The following is a 19,591-nucleotide window of genomic DNA, read 5'->3' as shown; positions in this document are numbered from 1 at the left end:
GTGCACTCTTAAATATCATCTCTGCCCTGGAGAGAGGCTTTTAGGTGGTAAAGTGATAGTGATATGGTGGCAGGAAGGTGGTTGTATTTGTAACAGCCCACAAAAATTATTTCTGAAAATCTGCCAGACCCCGGGAATCCTATTTAAATATCCCTCGGTTGATGTTTAAACAGTGACATAAATTCTTTAAGGACTTTTCTCTGCAAAGTTATATAATATAAACCTACATATTCTTCTAGGTTTAAGAAAATCTGTGTTACTTATAGTTCATACATCCCAGAGACAAGGATGATAATACAGATATAGTCCTTCTCACATCTATAACAGAAATAATTATATGTGTTTGAAAGGATTTATTCTCCTGAATTTCATACTGATTCAAGTTGAAATTTCTAATTATGTTTTGGTCATGGGATATTTTGGTCATCTCATTTTAAGACATCTCCCAGCATTATCACTTAACTGGCTTATTACATTCATGTGAGTTACAGTGCAACATTATCTTGGTAAACGATTCCTAAATACTTGCAAATAATCAGAAATATATTGGGGACTTTTCAAAAAATTAGAGACTGCCAAATCCCTCTATGGAGATTCCAATTCAATGAGTACTATCAACAGAATGTTTGCATCCCTTAAAATTCATTTGTTGAAACCTAATACCTCATGTGATGCTATTTAGATGTGGGACCTTTGGGAGGCAGTTAGGTTATGAGGACAGAGCCCTTATAAAGAGACCTGGGAGAGTTCCCTCTCCCTTTCTGCAATGGAAAGACACAGGGAGAAGACAGCTGCCTAGGAGTCAGGAAGCGGGCTCTTTCCAGATGCTGAATCTGCTGTCGACTTGATTTTGGATTCCCAGCCTCCAGAACTGTGAGAAATAATGTTTGTTGTTTAAACCACCTAGTTTATGGTCTTTTGTTGTAGCTGCTGGAACTGAGTAGGCAGCAGATCCATGGAATATGGGAAAAGAGAGTAGGAACGGGTTAAGAGAAGGACAGGGCTGCACGTACAATATGGTGTGTGTGTATGTCTCTGTGTGTGCTGCACATAAGCCTGCATGTATGTTATAGTATGCTCTCCACGTGATTTGGTTATTAGGAATCTAAGTTACTTCTTTGGCATTGTAGATGTGGAAATCTGACTATGAAATATTAGCAGGATGTTTTCCCTGTAGGAGAAGATCAGGGAAGAGAACGGACTATAGTTTCCCTCGATTTTTTTTTTTTTTTTTCAGATGGCAAAACTTCAGGCATCCTGTAAAATATGAAGAGAAAGATCAAACACTTAAATAATAAAAGCAGTGTTCCTAGATTTTCTAGGGGGGCTTTAGAGAAGATACAGAGAAGTAAGGTGTGGGAAGCTTCTGGAACTGCATGTCGTGCAATATTCAGTGATATGTTCTTTGCAGAGATTTATGTTCAAGGAATGCTGTGCCTTTTATTTTTAACTATAAACAAAACAAAACACCCAACTTTAAGGAGAAACAAGATTTTTGCCTATGTTCAAATTATTTCTTCTAAATATTTATTTACCACTACAATAGTTTTAACAAATGTCCACAAATTTCTAATAGTCCTCCCTCAGGAAGTGGAGCTTTTGAGTGTGGGTTGGACTTAGTGATTCTCTTCTACCAAGTAGAAGATTAAAAGGGAAAAAATCATGACTTTTCAGTGGAGGAACATGGCATACACTACTTACCCAAATGACCAAGCTTAATATCACCAGTGATAAGTCATGTTGATATTATGTAATCACTGATGGGTCAAAGAGGGCATCTAACCTCTGTGTCTTCTTCCCCAAAATACATAAACATAGTATAATCATGAGAAAACACTTGACAAACCCAAACTGAAAGATGTTTTATAGAGTATTTGACCGGTACTCTTCAAAAATATCAAGGACATTAGAAGCAAGGAAAGAGTGACAAATTCATAGGGAGTTTTTTTTCTGAATCAAGGGTTACATATGTAATACAACATGCCAAGAGTCCAGAAGTACAGAAGACACCTAATGACAAACAGCTGTCAGTGGTTGGAAGAGATTAGTGAGGAGAGGGTAATGGCACACTTGCCAGTGAACTCTTCCATCTCTACTGTGATATCATCTCTGATGCTTCAAGTGAAACGTTAACTTTTTGACACAGAAAGTCAATCTTGAAGTAAGGAAGTGCCATACACTAAGGTGTGATGTTAAGGATCTAAATTAACTTTCCTCCAAGATGGCTACCTAATTGTTCCAATAACAATTATTAAATATTTTGATGCACCACTAATTTGATGCATGATATTTATCAATATCTAAATTCTTATACATATTTGGATCTGTTACTGGACTCTTTTAGGCTGTATTTTATACACTAGCACCACACTGCAGTTGTACTATATACTTTCATGTCTGGTATACATTTCTTTTTTCAAAAGTTTTATGTTTTCTTGGATTTTAATATTTTTTCATGTAATTTAAAATCATTTAGCTTAGTTTCTCTCTCTCTCTCTCCATATATATATATATATATATATATATATATATATATATATGTGTGTGTGTGTGTGTGTGTGTGTGTGTGTGTGTGTGTATATGTTGAAACCTAATACCCCATGTTATGCTATATATATCAGCATCTGTATATATAGTAATCTGGTGTTACATAAGATTAACCATATATATAATGGTTATCTTAATTGTGATTGTGTAAATTTATCAAATGATTTTAAGACAATTTATGTTTTATATTCAGAAAACTGGTTGATGTTAGGTCTCTTTTATATCCTTTAATAGTATTTTAATGTTGATTCATATAGATATTGCATATTTCTTGGTAAATGCATTTGAGGTTATTTTATCTTTTTGGTTACTACCATAAAAGGAGTACTTTCTTTTATTGCATCTTCTTAGTGGTTATTGTGGGTATGGATGACAGATGAATCAGGTTGAATAAAATTTTAAAAATCTAAACATATGCTGCTTACAAAATACACACACGATGCAAAGGGTTTGAAACTAAATACTAATGATTAGAAAATTTTGAAATTAATAAAAAAAGACTTCAAGGCAAAAAACAAAACAAAACACACCTCATTATTTAATGCTCAGAATGACTGTTTTTTGTTAAATTAAAGTTTATTGGGGTGACAATTGTTAGTAAAGTTACATATATTTCAAGTGTACAATTCGGTAATACATCATCTATATATCACATTGTGTGTTCCCCAGCCTGAGTCAGTTCTCTTTCCATCACCATATAGTTGATCCCTTTTACCCTTATCTACTAGTCCCCTCCCCCCTTTCTCTCTGGTAACCACTAAATTATTGTCTGTGTCTATGAGTTTTTGTTTCTTCATTTGTTTGTCTTGTTCTTTTGTTGTTTTCAGTTTTATATACCACATATCAGTGAAATCATGTGGTTCTCAACTTTTTGTGTCTGACTTATTTTGCTTAGCATAATAATCTCAAGATCCATCCATGTTGTCACAATTGAAAAACAGGCAAAGGACCTGAATAGACATTTCTCCAAAGAAGACATACAAATGGCCAACAGACATATAAAAAAAACGCTCAACATCACTAATCATCAGAGAAATGCAAATAAAAACCACAATGAGATATCACCTCATACCAGTTAGAATGGCTATCACAACAAGACAAATAATAACAAGTGTTGGAGAGGCTGTGGAGAAAAAGGAACCCTCATACACTGTTGGTGGGAATGCAGGTTGGTGCATCCACTGTGGAAGACAGTGTGGAGGTTCCTCAAAAAATTAAGAATGGAATTGCCATATGATCCAGCAATCCCTCTCCTGGGTATCTACCCAAAAAATCTGAAAACATTTATCTATAAAGATACATGCACTCTGATGTTCATTGCAGCTTTATTTACAGTGGACAAGACATGGAAACAATCAAAGTGTCCTTCAATAGGTGATTGGGTAAAGAAGATGTGGGATATATACACAATGGAATACTATTCTGCCATAAGAGAAGATGAAATAGTGTCATTATTGACAACAGAATGACTTTTTATTCATACATTTTCAAAGAGATGTAATCCACCTCTCCAGGTATCATTCACATATGATTAGTGTCATACTTTCTATAGTTAAAATGTTAAAGCACATATATGAACTCCAAATTTTGAGGAACCCCAGCTTATAAGAGGATAGCTTTTCTAAGCCTTCTACTGTCCTAATAACTAATGCTGGGATGGATTGCAAAGGCCTGTGTATAGACCTCTCCGATCATTTAACATCTTCAGTTTACTCATCCCGTATTGCTCTGCAGTTCTCACCTCTACCCAACCCTGCATTTCTTCATTCCCTTCCCACACCCATCCCCCAAGACCTCTATAGTCTGCTCTGTGGTCAGCAAACTAGTTTGCTTCCTAAAATCTTTTTCTACCTTCTCATTTGCCTTTTTGTCACCTCTCCCAGCATAAGTTATCAGGTCTGGTGTTACATAAGATTAAGGTCCTGTGGTTTTGGCTACATCTGTGGATGTGGCTTTGATTGGCATCTTTTAGTGAGTGAGTGTAAGCCACATGGTCCTTTACTGGAAGGAGGGATGCTCATCGTGGAAGGTTTTAGTAAGGCCTTTTAGTCCTCTGCACTGTGTTGGCTCTCTTCTTGTGTCTGATCTTTCATCAGTAGGACTGGCATTGGTACCATGGTCACAATCATCAGGAGGTACCCCACAGTCATGCTGCCACTGCTATTAATTCTTAGGGGTCAGCTACTTAAATTCACATTCAGGTAGCCATTTTCCTTAAGTACAGGATGCTCATCAGGTGGGATTCAATGCTTGGATCAAATGCCATAGATCCAAGCAAAATTGTGCTCCTCTCTTCTGGGCTAGACTCTAGTTTTAAATAGGAACCCAGTTCAAATATTCACCTCCCTTATCTTTTAAGGGCTCTCCCATTCCAAATGTTCTTCACTATAATCTGTCCTTGATTGTGGTCAGTCTGTTCATTAGACATACGTTCATAACTTTGAACTTCAAAGCTCCACATCTCAGTCTCTTTCCTCTAAGCAAGCCACTCCACTGCTGTGTACTAAGGTCCTTTACAATCCAAATTTGTTCTTCTGCGCCTGACCCCAGAATAAAAGGTGGGCTCCTTCTTTACATTTGGAGAATTAAATGGATCCATTCCATTTGTTGTATATAGAACAAAATATATTCTCTCCCTTAAATTCTATGTTTTATCCTAAAAGAAAAACTTTATAATTTTCAATAATAATAGTTTTTCTAGTGTTAAAATTTTAAATGTAGTTTTCATTAGCAACCCAGTATTATACACTAATTAGGAAAATATATTTCAGCACTAAATCAAACTAAAAAAGATTTGTTTATAATTTGAAATCCTTCTCAAAAATTGTATATGCTACAATAATGGTGTTAGAAAATTTAATGCTTATTCCTTTTAACATCAAGTCTAAATTTCTCAGAAACTGTTTTAGGAGTTTGTTATATTTCTTTATGTAATAGATAAAGGTTATTTGCACACATGGACTTTTAGGGATTTTTAGGCCTTCCATTTATTTGGATTCTGTCCTTCCTTGTGTGGCATCATTTTATGTGGCTTTCTTCCCCTTTTCTTCTTTCTCCTCTTCTTTCTTTCTTCTTCACCTCTCCTTATATTTTTCACTGATTCCGCCTAACCTCCTCCTTCTTTCTTCCTCTTCTTTTCTCTGCCCCTCTATCCTTTCTCTTCTTTTCCGCTTATTCCTCTCCCTCCTCCCTTCTTTGCTGAACACTTATTTTTTTATTCTGATTTATTTCTTAACTCACATTCTTTCTACTTCCTTTCTTCCTGCTCATTCTCTACCTCTTCTCCTCCTCTTATTTCTTATCCTTTCCCCTCCCCTAATTTTTGTCTTTCTCATGTATTCTCCACCACGTTCTAATCATTCTCTTCTTCTTCACATTTCCTTTCTTTCTAAACACTACAATTTATCTTTTGTACAGTTTATTTTTGAGAGCTAGAAATGACTCGGCACACTTAGAGTAAAAACTAAATTCATTTTTAACATTATAGAATATAGTAAATGAGCCTGAATATTAAAACTATATTTCAAAGAATATATATCATTTAAAAAATTACCTGCATATCTTTAAAAACACACAGACTCATATCTTTGATTATATGTATTTAATTCTGCAGGAAGGAGACTTTACTGTCTTCAAAATACTGCTCAAAACACCACAGAAATGCAGAGTAAAAAACAAATTAAGCAAAACAACAATTATTATCTCTTAATCATGCAATTTATCATCTAGTTGGGATGGATTTGTATGAATGTATCCAGACGGTCATACAGAGCACTGTCTAGGCTCTCAATGTGTCTTTTTTTATATGTATGCATTCTACATTTGTTCCAGAAAAAAAAAAAAGAAAGGAAATGTGGTTCATGTACATCATCATCATCACTCTATTATAACCATTATCACAAACTGTCCAAAAGCAAAGGTCATTTCTTGCTCTTCTGTGAAGCTCCTATAGTCCTAGTCTATTACCCACACATACTAAATGATTATTTACTGAAGAGTCTTAACTTGCTATATAATTCATTATACCTGGGTGAGAGAATGCATTACATAATTCCAACACGAAACTTTTCAACAAAATCCTTTCACCTTCTGCAGGCAAAGAACAAAATTTAGAAATTTATCTGGCTAGAGGTTAGATTCTTAGTTACTTTGGAATTAACAATGGAATATACATTAATGCACCACACACACGCTCACAAGTGCCTATACATATGTTCACAGATACATTTATATATTTGTCTCTAAGCTCATTGTGAACACTATCCCTTTGAGAACTGGAATTTGAGTTAAATCTCTAAACAAAGAGTGTCCCCTTTAAATTGGTCTCTGAGGCACAGTTGCTAGGTCTGCTAGTAAACAGCTTCATTCTCCCTGTAGATGGAAGCACTTTCACTGTCAAACAGGTCACCCTCCTTTGGAGGCCAACAGAAGCTAAGGCGGAGCCTGCAGATGGTGTGGCATCAAAGGGCTCAGTATTAATTAGAGCAGTGTTCCAAGCAATATCACCCTGGTTTTCCTAAGCTGGACATCAACTTAAAATGTTCTGTACATTTAAGACAAGGAAACTTAATTAAATTACGTCCAAGGTCCATTCCATTTTGAAACTTCTTTATTTTTAAACATCTATGATAATTAAATGCATGAAATGAATAACAAAAGTAATTAGTTGAGAAATGTGTACCTTGTATTCTCTTTTTTTGCTTCTGTGACTCAATTAAAGGTCACAATCAAGCATTTATTGCCCAGATGGCTATTATCAGCTACTCATTACCATGTGTGGTCATTGTTGAACTGAACGGAGGACAAAATAAGGTCACTTATAAAGTATTAATCCTTTGGATTTGTTCTTAAACGGTATCCACTCACTCAGGAATCAGAATGTTGTCTGTGAAAAGTGAGCCAGATTTATTCTTACGTCAACAAATATCATCAAAATGTGCAAAGGCAGAGGATTTTTGTGTTTTTGTTTTGTTTTGTTTTTATTCTTGAAAGACTAACAGGTCTGTGATCAGGGTAATTATGCTTAGTTGATCTCACAAGGAAGTCATGATTAAATCATTGCTTTTCTCCGATTTTTATTCATTATTGCTTCTTTCTACTGTCATTTTTTCGTTCATCCCTCCATGGGCTTTTATTTACCATACCATACAAACGTTATTTCATGATGTTCCTTGCTTCTTTTCTATTTTCTCTCTTCATAGTACCTACCACTATCACTCCCAGTTTTCCTCAGACTGGACGTTTATTATTATTATTATTATTATTATTATTACATACAGAATTAATCTGCCATCATTCCTCCCTGTGAGAGGTTTGCATGCATTATGAGAAGTCAACCACAGTGAAGACAGAGTTGGAGATGGTGAAAGAAGAAAGGAAAAGCCACGTGGTTTATCTTAATGACTCCACTTTCTATTAGAAACTAGAGAAGTACAATAGAAAGAGGCTTAAAATAGGTCCTGACAAAAACGTGCTACTTGGGGAAAAAATATTTAACCCATGTAAGTCAGGGTCAATATAAAATTAACAAGATAGTGCTACATTTGCAGTTATTGAGATTTACTGAGATGCCACATAAGAAGCGTCTGTCAGTATAGAAACATTTCCCAAGTCAGCTAAGTATATTAGTTGCCTTTCTTTCATTTACCTTTAAGGCCTTTTTCTAGTTCAAATAATATTTCATTAAAAACTAAACTATGGATCTTGTGGTCTGTAATATACAATGTCCCAAGAGATGCTGGAGCACCTTGAGGGTAGAAATAATGCATCACTGTGCATACAGCACAGTATGCTGCATATGGTAGGTGTTATGTAAATATTTGTTAAACTGAATTAGTTATTTTTATTGTTTATCCATTCAGAAAAATTTAAAAAGTATGTGGGATATATATAGCAGTTACTAGTAAGTCTTTCTCAGTTCTTATATAAGCAATAATTATTCATTCTTATGCACTTATTGTAGACTAGAAAATTATCTACTCAATACAATAGTTTGGTTTTAACCGTGTCATCCAATTACTGTGTACAAATGAGCCATTTAAGTCTACTTTATATATGTAATAGCTAATGTAAGTGTAGTTATTCACGGATTAGCTCTTGAATGTTGATTAATATACCAATTGGAAAAATCTATAAAAGCTTACATTGTCTTTCTCACAGACCTTGATTTTAAGTTACCATGTAACACTGGTGAATGCACAATTTTAATATGACTAAATTAAATACTATAGAAACTGTTTTGTTAAAAATAAACATTTTCTTATTTTGAGTAGTCTTTAAGTCAGTCATTTTCTGGTTGGCGAATTAAAGATATTTTATTAAAAAATAAAATATTATCAATGCAATCTCAATCAAAATCCTAGCAAGTTGTTTTGTGGATATTGACAAACTGATCCTAAAGTTTATGTGGAGAGGCAAGAGACCCAGAGTAGCCAATTCCATATTGAAGGAAAACAAAAAAGTCAGAAGACTGATACCACTGACTTTAAGACTTAATATAAAGGTACAATAATCAAGACAGTGTGTTAGTGGTGAAAGAATAGGACAATAAATCAATGGAACAGCAATAGAGGCCAAAAATAAATCCCCATAAATATAGTGAAGTGATCTTTGACAAAGAAGCAAAAGCAACATAATGTAGATATGACAGTCTTTTCAATAAACGGGCTGGGACAACTGGACATCCATTGCGAAAAAAAATGAATCTTAGACCCTTCACAAAAATTAACTCAAAATGGATCATAGACCTAAAGGTAAAAATGCAAAACTATAAAACTCCTAGAAGATTACATAGGAGAAAGCTAGATGACCATAGGCATTGCAATGACTTTTAGATACAACACCAAAAGCATCAGTCATGAAAGAAATAATTGATAAGCTGAATGTCATTAATGTTAAACACTTTTGCTCTGTGAAAGACATTGTCAAGAGAATGAGTAGACAAGCCACAGATGAAGGGAAAATATTTGCAAAAGACATACCTAATAAAAAACTGTTATCTAAAATATACAACGACCTCTTAAAACTCAACACTAAATAAATGAACAGCCCAATTAAAAAAAATGGGCTAACACATAAATAGACATCTTACCAAAGATATACAGATGGTAAGTAAGCATATGAAAAGATGCTCCAATCATATGTTATTGGGAAAATGTAAATTAAAACAAGGACAGACCACTATACAACTATTATTGAGATCCAGAAGACTGACAACAACAGATGCTGACAAAGATGGGGAGCATTAGAAACTCTCATTCATTGTTGGTGGGAATGCAAAATGGTACAGCCACTTTGGAAGTTAGCCTGGTGGTCTCTTACAAAACTAAACACACTCTTACCATACGATCCAGCAGTCATGCTACTTGGTATGTACTCAAAGGAGCTGAGAATTTATGTCCACACAAAAACCTCCAGATAGAGATCTATAGCAGCTTTTTTTTTATAATTGCCAAAACTTGGACAACCTATCTACCCTTCAGTAGATTAATGGATAAAAAAATTGTGATACATACAGAAAATGGAATATTATTCAGCAATAAGAAGAAATGAGATATCAAACTATGAAAAGACATGCAGGAAACTTAAATGCACACTACTAAACAAAAGAATGCAATCTGAAAAGGTTGCATATTGTATGATTTCAACTATATGATGTTCTGGAAAAGGCAAAACTGAAGAGACAGTTACTGGTTTCCAGGTGTTAACATAACTGGTTTCCAGGTGTTAACAGGGAGTCAGGGATAAATAAGCAGAGCACAGAGAATTTTCAGGGCAGTGAAATTGTTCTGTATGATACTATAATTGTAGATACATGTCATTATGCTTTTGTCAAAATCCATAAAGTTTCCAACACCGACAGTCAAACACAACGTGAACTTTGCATTTTGGGTGATAATAATGTGTCCATGTAGGTTCATGGATTGTAACAAATGTGCCCCCCTGGTGAGGGACTTTGGTAATGAAGGAGGCTGTATATGTAGCAGGGCAGGGGCTATAAGGAAAATCTCTGTACTTTCTGTTCAATTTTGCTATGAACCTAAAATTGGTCTTCAAAAAGTCTACTTAAAAGGAAAAAAAATGAATTCATAAAAATAATAGATTATACATGAAAAAGGAAAAGCATGATAAAAATATGCTCTTTCGTATTTATTTTTAAGAAAATATTTTCTTTACTTAGACCACTAAATGTTGTGTTTTTATTTTTCTGTATAATGTTTAATTAACTTTGAGTATTCAGAAGTCACGTACATATTGCTGAAATCATTTAAAATAAATTTTAAAAATACATATTTTTAAAATCTTCCAATATCTAACTACTGAGGAAAGAGGCACTGTTAACATTTTGGTGAATTCTGTTCTTTGGTTGATCCTTGCCATCTGACTCCAATGCCCATTTCCCATATTGAAGAAGGTGAAAGATGGTAACAGTATGTCTGCTCTCCAAGCAGCTGACCAATCACTTGCCATTTTGTATACACCCCTCACTGAGCGCTTTTCTTGGAGCCCCATCACACCTCTTTAACTAGTATCAATGTGATACTACTGCACACTTCTTAAGTTGAGGTCCTTTGACTTCTACCTTCATTCCTCTCCTTCCCTTCCTCACCATCGTCCTTTGAGAACAGAGGGAGGCTAGTGAGAGTGGGGCCAGTTTTGAGTGGTCTGCCCCCAATTATTGGCAGTTCAATCTGGAACATTAGGTTCCTGGCATCTAATTGCCCTATGCTTTGAGTCATAGTAAAAATTGTGAGGCACCAGGGAAAAGCCTCCTCAACATCCTATAACAAGGTAATTTCAAATTACAAGATGGGAATCTGATTTATTCATTCATTCATTCATTTTGCTTTCCCATACGAAATATGATCAACCAGGACTTTTTTCCCTGAACCTCTTATGCATTCCCTGCATACTTCCCAGAGGTCAAGTTTATTGGTGTCAAAGTATTATTTCCTCATTTAATTTTTAAGAATATTTAAACATGAGCTTTTTTCAGTTTATCATATTTATATGCATTTTCAGAATTAATTCTGTTTTTAACTGTTTTCAAAATCTTTCTCATTGCAGGACACTTCAGTCTCTCATAGCTAGTCCTTCCCTCTCTTTCTTCCCTTCTTCCTTTCTTTTTTCTCTTTATTTCCACTCTGCCCCTTCCCAAACAGTTAAATTTCTTTTTAAATTTCTTGCCAGACATCTAAGAGTCACCTTCTCTAACTAATCTTTGGTTATAGAAGGAAGGCTTTCTAATTTTTCACTGTTGCTTTTCTCCAAAAATGACAGCAGAGTTGTTACTTCATCCCCCTCCTCTCCATAGAGACTCAATGAATACCAATTCCAACATCTTGTACACAGGAAATAGAAGGTCCCTAATAAGCCTCATGGTTTATGTATTACTTGATTAACTCATTCATCCCTTTCAGTTAATTCAAAATGTACTTCCTGAGTATTGACTATTTACTAAATAGATATAAAGTTCTCTTTGCTAACCAGATGCATGCAGTGCACTAGAGAAAAAAACAAACAAAACTCAAGATCATTGCTATTATTTTAGCTTCCAAAACACATTCTTAGTGACTGATTTGCTATACAGTTGCATAACATATGCAACAATAAGATATTATGGTATAATCCTTCTTCAGTAGAATAATTTAATAATTTGTTTATTTCTAATGCTCTTTCTAAAAAGTTAGGCAGAGAGAAGAACTAAAATGTGGGTAATATTCTGAACTTACATCATTTGAATTTTTATATATATTTTTACATATACAATTAATGTTTCTATAATTAGCAAAGATTTTTTGAGAAAATTCAAAACTAAATTGTGCAAAAATCCACTATCCAACACAGGTGTTAGCCTGGCTTGAAATCAATTTTAATACCATCTGGGAAAATGAGATCAGAGACAAAAAAAAAAAAAAAAAGGAAAGACGAAAGCTTTTTCTTTTTCCTTTCTGAACAGCATGTGAGAGGATTTAGGTCAATATGTAAATGCTTGTATACGTGAAGAGGAAGCATTATGAGCTGGTTCAGAATGTAAAACCCCATTATAAACAGGAAATTATTATTATTTTGGGAGGGGGGAATAATAATTTATTCTATGGAAAGGGAAGATTTGTCGATGTTAGATGTTATTTGTTCCTTAGTATCTTACCAGTAGTTATCTATCTTATCAAGAATATACATCATTTTGCCACATAGAAATGTGTCTCAAGATTTTTCCTTTTATTCAGTCACCAAATGCTAAGTAGGACCATAAACTGATTCCCTGTCTTCTAATTCTCCTTTTATCTGCTGACATATACCCAGTAATTGGTTAGAGGTGGCTAATTCTAAGCAGCACAAGTTCGAAGTGTCATCCTAGTATCAAAGCCAGAAATCAGTGCCTGCGACTCCAATTTTTCCCCTAGTGTACTAAAAAGTGATCAGTATAGTAGGAAACAATGGTTTTGTTTGGTACTCTGCGCTGAAAAAATAAGTACTTGACTCTCTTCTTGGGTACTGCCCCAGTATCCTTAGAATGAATGGAAGCTATGAGTACTCTAAAAGTCTGGAAAGTCTTGCCTGTAGCGGGCTCTTACCTAGCACATTATTGAAGCAAACTCTATACAAATAGAACAAACCTAACGACTAATGTACAGCACTTTTGGAAAACTGTGCTTAGTGCTTAGTGCTCAGTGAAGGGCTCTAGAAGGAGTTATCAGTCTTTCTTGGTAGATAAAGTAATTGTCTTGATCTTCAAACAGTTGCTAAAAGTTGCTGCTATGCCTATCAGTTCCCTTGTTCTGAGTATGGCTCAGTCATGCCCTCTAAGTGTATTTTAGGTGGTTCCTCAAATAAAGTCTAACTCAAAAGTCTCCACTCGCCAGCCCACTGATTCCTCTAAACTTCTTTAAGTCTTTCTTCTTTTATGTTGTTCTGTCCACAAACAAAAACATCGATCTCATACTATGAAAATGTTCACATTTCTTTTCCTTCTGGCATAAATCTACTTTGGAAAAAGAAAATGCAGTATGTTTTAATTTTAGAGTGATACAGGATCTAGAACTAGAAGGCACTCAGTAAATATTTGCTAAGTAAACAAATGATGCTACTTCGATGTCTACTTCCACACTGAATCCATTCCTTTCATAGAAAGCATATGCTCACTGCTCAAAGATTTGTACAGTTTGGACCTTTGACAGTGACTGAATTAATACTTGTGAAAATTAAACTAATACAATATTATATGTGTTACAATATAATTGTCACAAATGTTATAATTTTACCTTATGATGCTAGCATGAGAGTAAAAGTTTTTGGAAGTGATTAAAATTATAATACATGAGTATAACATAATTAGAAAACAGCTTGATGTATAATTCATTCACAACTTTTAGTGTCTTCCTTTATGTTTTGGCCTTCTTAAGAATCAGAGCATAAAGGTACTTGAGATCATATATATAAAAACACCTAGTAATGATTTATGAAATCAATTCTTTAAAATATATTCTGACCCTTGGTTACCTGCATATTTTACTTTTTCTTTCAGTATCAATCTTTATAAATTATTTTAAAGATCACATAACATTTAATCCTTGGTCTGTAAGTTTTTCGGTAACTTTAGCCAAAAACACATTTCTCACACAGTATGAGAGTGTACCAGGAAATTATCCATATTGATCCTATAAAGTTCTATTTTAACACTGGCTAAAGAGAGTATTCTTTTATTCTAATAGATATCTGATTATTAATTTCCCATAAATAAAATTCTGTCCAAACAATGTATTTCATGTTCGTCATTATCACATGAGATTTAAAATACTAGTTTGCATTTACGTTATCAACTGGACACGGTATTCCCTACATTAAACCTCTTTGGCTCTGTTATTATCTTCATACCACAAGGTTTGATATCCAAGAGGTAAATTTTGTAAAACAATTCTATAGTAAGTCGGTTGCAGTGATGGAGGAAGGCCTAAGGGAATTATTTAATTCAGAATTGTAATTATCACATCAATAATCTCTTTCATATTTTTTAAAAGATTACTTGCAGAATAAAAATTGCTCAGGTATTTTGTTTGCTTACCATATCCCAAGAGTATTCCTAAGTACTTTACCCTAATTAATTTAATTCACCCTCCCAACATTCCTATGAGGGGGTTAATATTATTTACATTAAAAGGAAATAAAGTATCAAGTAATTAATTTCCTTTTCCAATTTCAAAAATATAGAAAGCATCATAGCAGGAATTTGAGCCCATTGACTCTTCTCTAGATTCAAGAGGCTCAAGGCCACACAGTATCATAATTGTCAGAAGTTGAGCTGTATATAATCTGCACACCTGTACATGAAAGTACTGAGTGCTTTTAACCACTCTACTATATTGCCTCTTGGTTGAAATAGGTTGGTATATATTTTTCTAATAGAAAATGAAAATATTTGTGTATTTGTCACTATACAATTCTATCGATTAAATTACACCATTCATATGCTGCATTTAAAAAATTCCTCAACCCTAATTCTATTAAAATATAAAGCAATTAGCTCAACAACACTTTTTCTAACTGCATTCAAGTTAAATTTTAGGAGAACAGGGGAATTTTTGTGGTCTATGGGATGGTAATCTTTCAATGATTATGTCCTAAAGGCATGAAATGTGATACAGCTATAGACGATTGAACCAATATAGAATCATCTTACTAAATTATTCTCTCTAATCACCTTAAAATAGAAAATGCATACAGAACCATACCTTCTGAATAATGACTTTCAGGCTTTCATGGCCAGGTGCAGGGCCAGGTGCTGGTTTGATCCTGGCTACAGACAAGTCCCATTATTAGCCAACATTAATGTGCTGAGTGACACTTTGCAGCCCGTCTCAGAGAAACATGGGATGTCCCTGCTACTGCAAATCACTTTGCAAAATTGGCCTCATGGAATCATTGAATAAAATATCCATGCCCATAGTAAAATACTATTTTCAAAACACATGCCTTGGTATAATCTGAGCTGATGACTTATGATTATAAAATAAATCTTAATTCTAAAAACATTTTAAAAATCTTATTTCTTAATGAACCTGGAATGCTTTCCACCTGTATGAAACTGTGTGGAAAAGCAGAATGTTCTTATTTCTAGATTAATTCTGCTAAACCAATGAAATCAAAGATGAGATTAATTTTTTAAAAGGTCTTGAAAAATGTATCTAAATGGGATCAAATACATGGTGACAAATATATGGTGACAGAAGGAGATTTGATTTTGGGTGGTGAACACAATATGATATATAGGTAATGTATTATAGAATTGGACACTTGAAACATTTATAATTTTATTAACCAAAGTCACCAGTAAATTTAATAATAAAAAATAATGTATAAGTTTTTATTGCTCAGCATCATTAATAAAGTCTTAATTTTATTATGTAGACATTTCTTTTAAGCTTGTCTAGTGTCTCAAAATATCCACTATTACTGCAACTGTATAGGACAAATAAGCTTTTTATTTTTATTTTTGCACACATTCATTTATTGCAGTTTATCCAAATAGAATTGAGAAAAGCTGTTAATTATCTCCAACACTGAAACACTTCAATCTTTAAAAAATATTTTTTATTTGGATTTATTATGGGAAACACAAAAAGAATCATCCATGAATGTGCAGACCACTTCAATAATATTTCAGAATACACTAATCCTCACATTTTCATTTGTTTTTCTATTGAAATTCCTTGCATCTTTTTTTTCCTGCTAGAAAATTGATTCCTCTGATAGTCTCGTAGGACCTTATTCCTGTCCTCACCTCCTTTAAGTCTATTCAAATGACATTGCAGTAAAGTTTTCTCTTACCATTAATTGAAAATTGTGACATCATGCCCTCCTTCTGTCCCACCATTTGGTGTTGCCCCAGCCTTATTTTTATCTATAGCACTTGTTACCACTTGAAATACTGTGTGTGCGTGTGTGTGCACACACACTCACACATATTCTCATGTGTAATTTCTAGTCTCCACTGGATAGAATGTAAGTTCCATAATGGCAAGAGTGTTTGTGTGGTTTGTTGTTACATACTCAGAACTTACAACAGTGCTTGTGGTACATCCTAAGTTCTCAATAAATACATGTTCATAACTTTGTTTTGTTTTTTTTAACTTACTGCTATAGCTTGAGAATTTTCTTATCCTTAAATGTCCTTAGAAAAGATAATTTTTAATATGTGAATATACATTTCTGGCCAATCATACCATATTTTTTTTTTTACATAATCCCATGTGGGGACGTATAGTTTGTTCTGAGATTTTCCCTAATGTAAATTCCCTGACAGTGAACAGTTTTGTTTGTTTGCTATGATCTGAATGTGTGCCCCTGCACCCCAAATCCATGTGTTGAAGTCCTAATTCCCAAAGTAGTGGTATTAGAAGGTGGGGCCTCTGGGAAGTGCTGAGGTCACGAGGGTGGAGACTATGAATGGGATTAGTGCTGTTACAAAGGAGACCTGAGAGCTGCCCTCATCTTTTTCTGCCATGTGATGACACAATGCAAGATGTCTGTGACCCAAAAGAGAGTCCTCACCCAACCATGCAGGACTCTGATCTTGGACTTTCAGATTCCAGAACTGTGAGATATAAATTTTTGTTGTATATAAGTTACCCAATCTGTGGTATTTGTTGTAGCAGCCCAAGTGGACTGACATTGTTCACTTACATGTTTTCTCTCTTATGATTTCATTAAAGCAAATTTGAAGAAGTGACTTTGCTGGGTTACAGTGTGTGGACACTTTTAATGTATTGCCTATTGCATCCAGAAATGTTTTACTAATTTAAATAATGCTCAGGGCATATGACTGTCTTCATTTTCAAACATCATCACTAACTCTTTTTATTAAGATTTTTGAAAACCTTTTTTAATTTGATAAATAAATACACATTTCACTGATGTTTGAGCATGTCCCTCAAAATTAATGTCTATGCCAGTAGGGATTACTGGAGCAGAGTAGATCCATGAGCCCACATTATTACCTCACCTAGAGGTCCCAAATTTTTATTTATGGTGTTTCTAACAGGCTTGATGATACTGAACAAAAGGCCTCTATTATATGGAATTGGCCACACTGCCCAACAACAAACGAATGAAGAAAGCTACAGGTATTAGAGAATGTCTTGTCAGTTGAAGGGTAACATCTAAAGACAAAAATAATTATTATCATTTCCCTTATTATGGTGATTTCCTCTTTCCAAAAGGAGAATGACTGGATATGTTATTTTAGGTGATGGAGTTGATTACACAAATCAACCCCAAAACGGTATTGATTTTCTTTAAAACAGAGGACTTAAAAGTAAGGCTTTGAGTACCAAGATATGTTTGCCTATAATTATTGTTTTATAATTCAATACTTTGAAAAAATATTTCATCGAGTAAGGCTCCCATGTTTTAAACCATGTAGAATATGATAATACTGTAAGTTGTATTTTGTAAGCAATACAATTTGGTCGATGGGCTGGACTTGCCTTACACATATGTTGCCTTTTTGGCTACTGTTTCCTTATGTCAGAGTATATCCCCTTTCTGTGAGTCTTGGCAAGCGATAGGGCTTAGCTTCCGTTACAAAAGCCAAGAAGGCCAGATGTTCAATTTTTCCACCTGCTTCAATGAGTAGGCATGTGGTAGAAATATAGTCTTGACCTTCTGTATTCATCTGATTGGGCCGCCATAATAGAATACCACAGACTGGGTGGCTGAAACAACAGACATTTTTCTCGTAGTTTTGGAGGCTAGAAGTCCGAGATCAAGATGTCTGGATTGGTTTCTGGTGAGAACCTCTTCCTGGTTTTGTCACACACTCATTTTAGCAGTTGATTGAAAAAACCTTCTCACTATATTCTCACATGGCCTCTTCTCAGTGGATGCACAAAGACAGAGAAGGATCTCTGGTGTCTTTTCTTCTTCTTACTAGGACTTCAGGCCTATCAGCTTAGGACCCCACCCTTATGCCTTCATTTAGCCTTAACTACCTTCCTAAAAACCCCATCTACAAATGTAGTCATATTGGCTGTCAGGGCTTCAATACATAAATGGGTGGGGGTAACAATTCAATCCATAACACCTACCTGGGACCTGAATCTAAGGAGTATGATGAGTCATAGCAAAGGATTCCTCTTGGCTCCAGTGATGTGTCAGCAAGAGTATCTCATTCTCACTGGTGCTGGTGGTCACGACCTTACCAGATCATTACTGATATGTAATTACAGCTTAGTTCTGATTGCCTAGCTCCTCAGCACACAGGCCAGAAAACCAGATCTGTTTCTCTCAGATATTTCCAAGCTGTTCTACAAGCTACCTCATAGTCTTCCATGCATTTCCTTTTCAACTTTAATTCGCTTGAATCAGTTTTTGTTGCAGTTGCTAATAACCCTGATTGAAATGAAATGTTTAACCTAAAATTAAAATAACATACCACTGAAAATATAACAGATGATTGAGGTGTGTGTCTCTGATGAGCGCTTTCATCTAGTATAAGGTTAATTGCCGAAAGAGAACTCCGATGAGTAAGGTAGTGAAAATAGGGTATCGTACTAAAAAGATTAATAAAAATGATAGTTGGAGGTCATAACAAAAATGACTAAGGATTAATGGTTTGAATAATATCAGTCATGTAGAAATCTTGATCTATGTGTGTATGTGTAGAAGGGTGGAGATAGGAGTTATCACATTATTTTTTTTTCTACAATGTTTTTACTTTTCTGTTGTGTGTTTGAGTTTATGGCTCTATTAGTAGAGTCAGATCTCGTATACCAACAATGCATTGGTACTATACAACAGAATCTCTTATACTGACAATACATTTCTATATGGTATATTTAAAACTCTATTCTAGAGTGTTTAATATTTCTTCTTTTCTCTAAAATGCCAACTTTAGTGATTTATCTATTCCATTTTTGCCTGTGTTTCATATAGGTATGCTTGAATATAGTTTTAACAACCAAATTTCCCCCGTTTCTAAGAAGTACTTCTCTCACTATCATTCATTTTGATGAGATGCCATTGATCTCTAAATATATCTCCTCTC

The 19,591-nt window shown here is 34.5% G+C and overlaps 1 long non-coding RNA gene across 3 annotated transcripts in view; it reads left to right on the top strand.

The window, feature by feature from the left end:
- The first annotated feature begins 746 nt into the window (after positions 1-746).
- Positions 747-19,591, top strand: part of LOC148758340 (uncharacterized) — a 238,736-nt gene continuing 219,891 nt past the window's right edge. For all 3 annotated transcript variants that reach the window (XR_016021066.1, XR_016021065.1, XR_016021067.1), the window contains exon 1: positions 747-873. This is a non-coding gene — a long non-coding RNA (uncharacterized LOC148758340). The remainder of the gene's footprint in view (positions 874-19,591) is intronic.

Source organism: Rhinolophus sinicus, chromosome 4 (assembly GCF_057876585.1).
Source record: "Rhinolophus sinicus isolate RSI-liver-muscle chromosome 4, RSI-T2T, whole genome shotgun sequence".
NCBI lineage: Eukaryota > Metazoa > Chordata > Mammalia > Chiroptera > Rhinolophidae > Rhinolophus > Rhinolophus sinicus.
The sequence above is the reverse complement of the archived record's forward strand: the minus strand, read 5'-3'. Positions and strand labels throughout refer to the sequence as shown.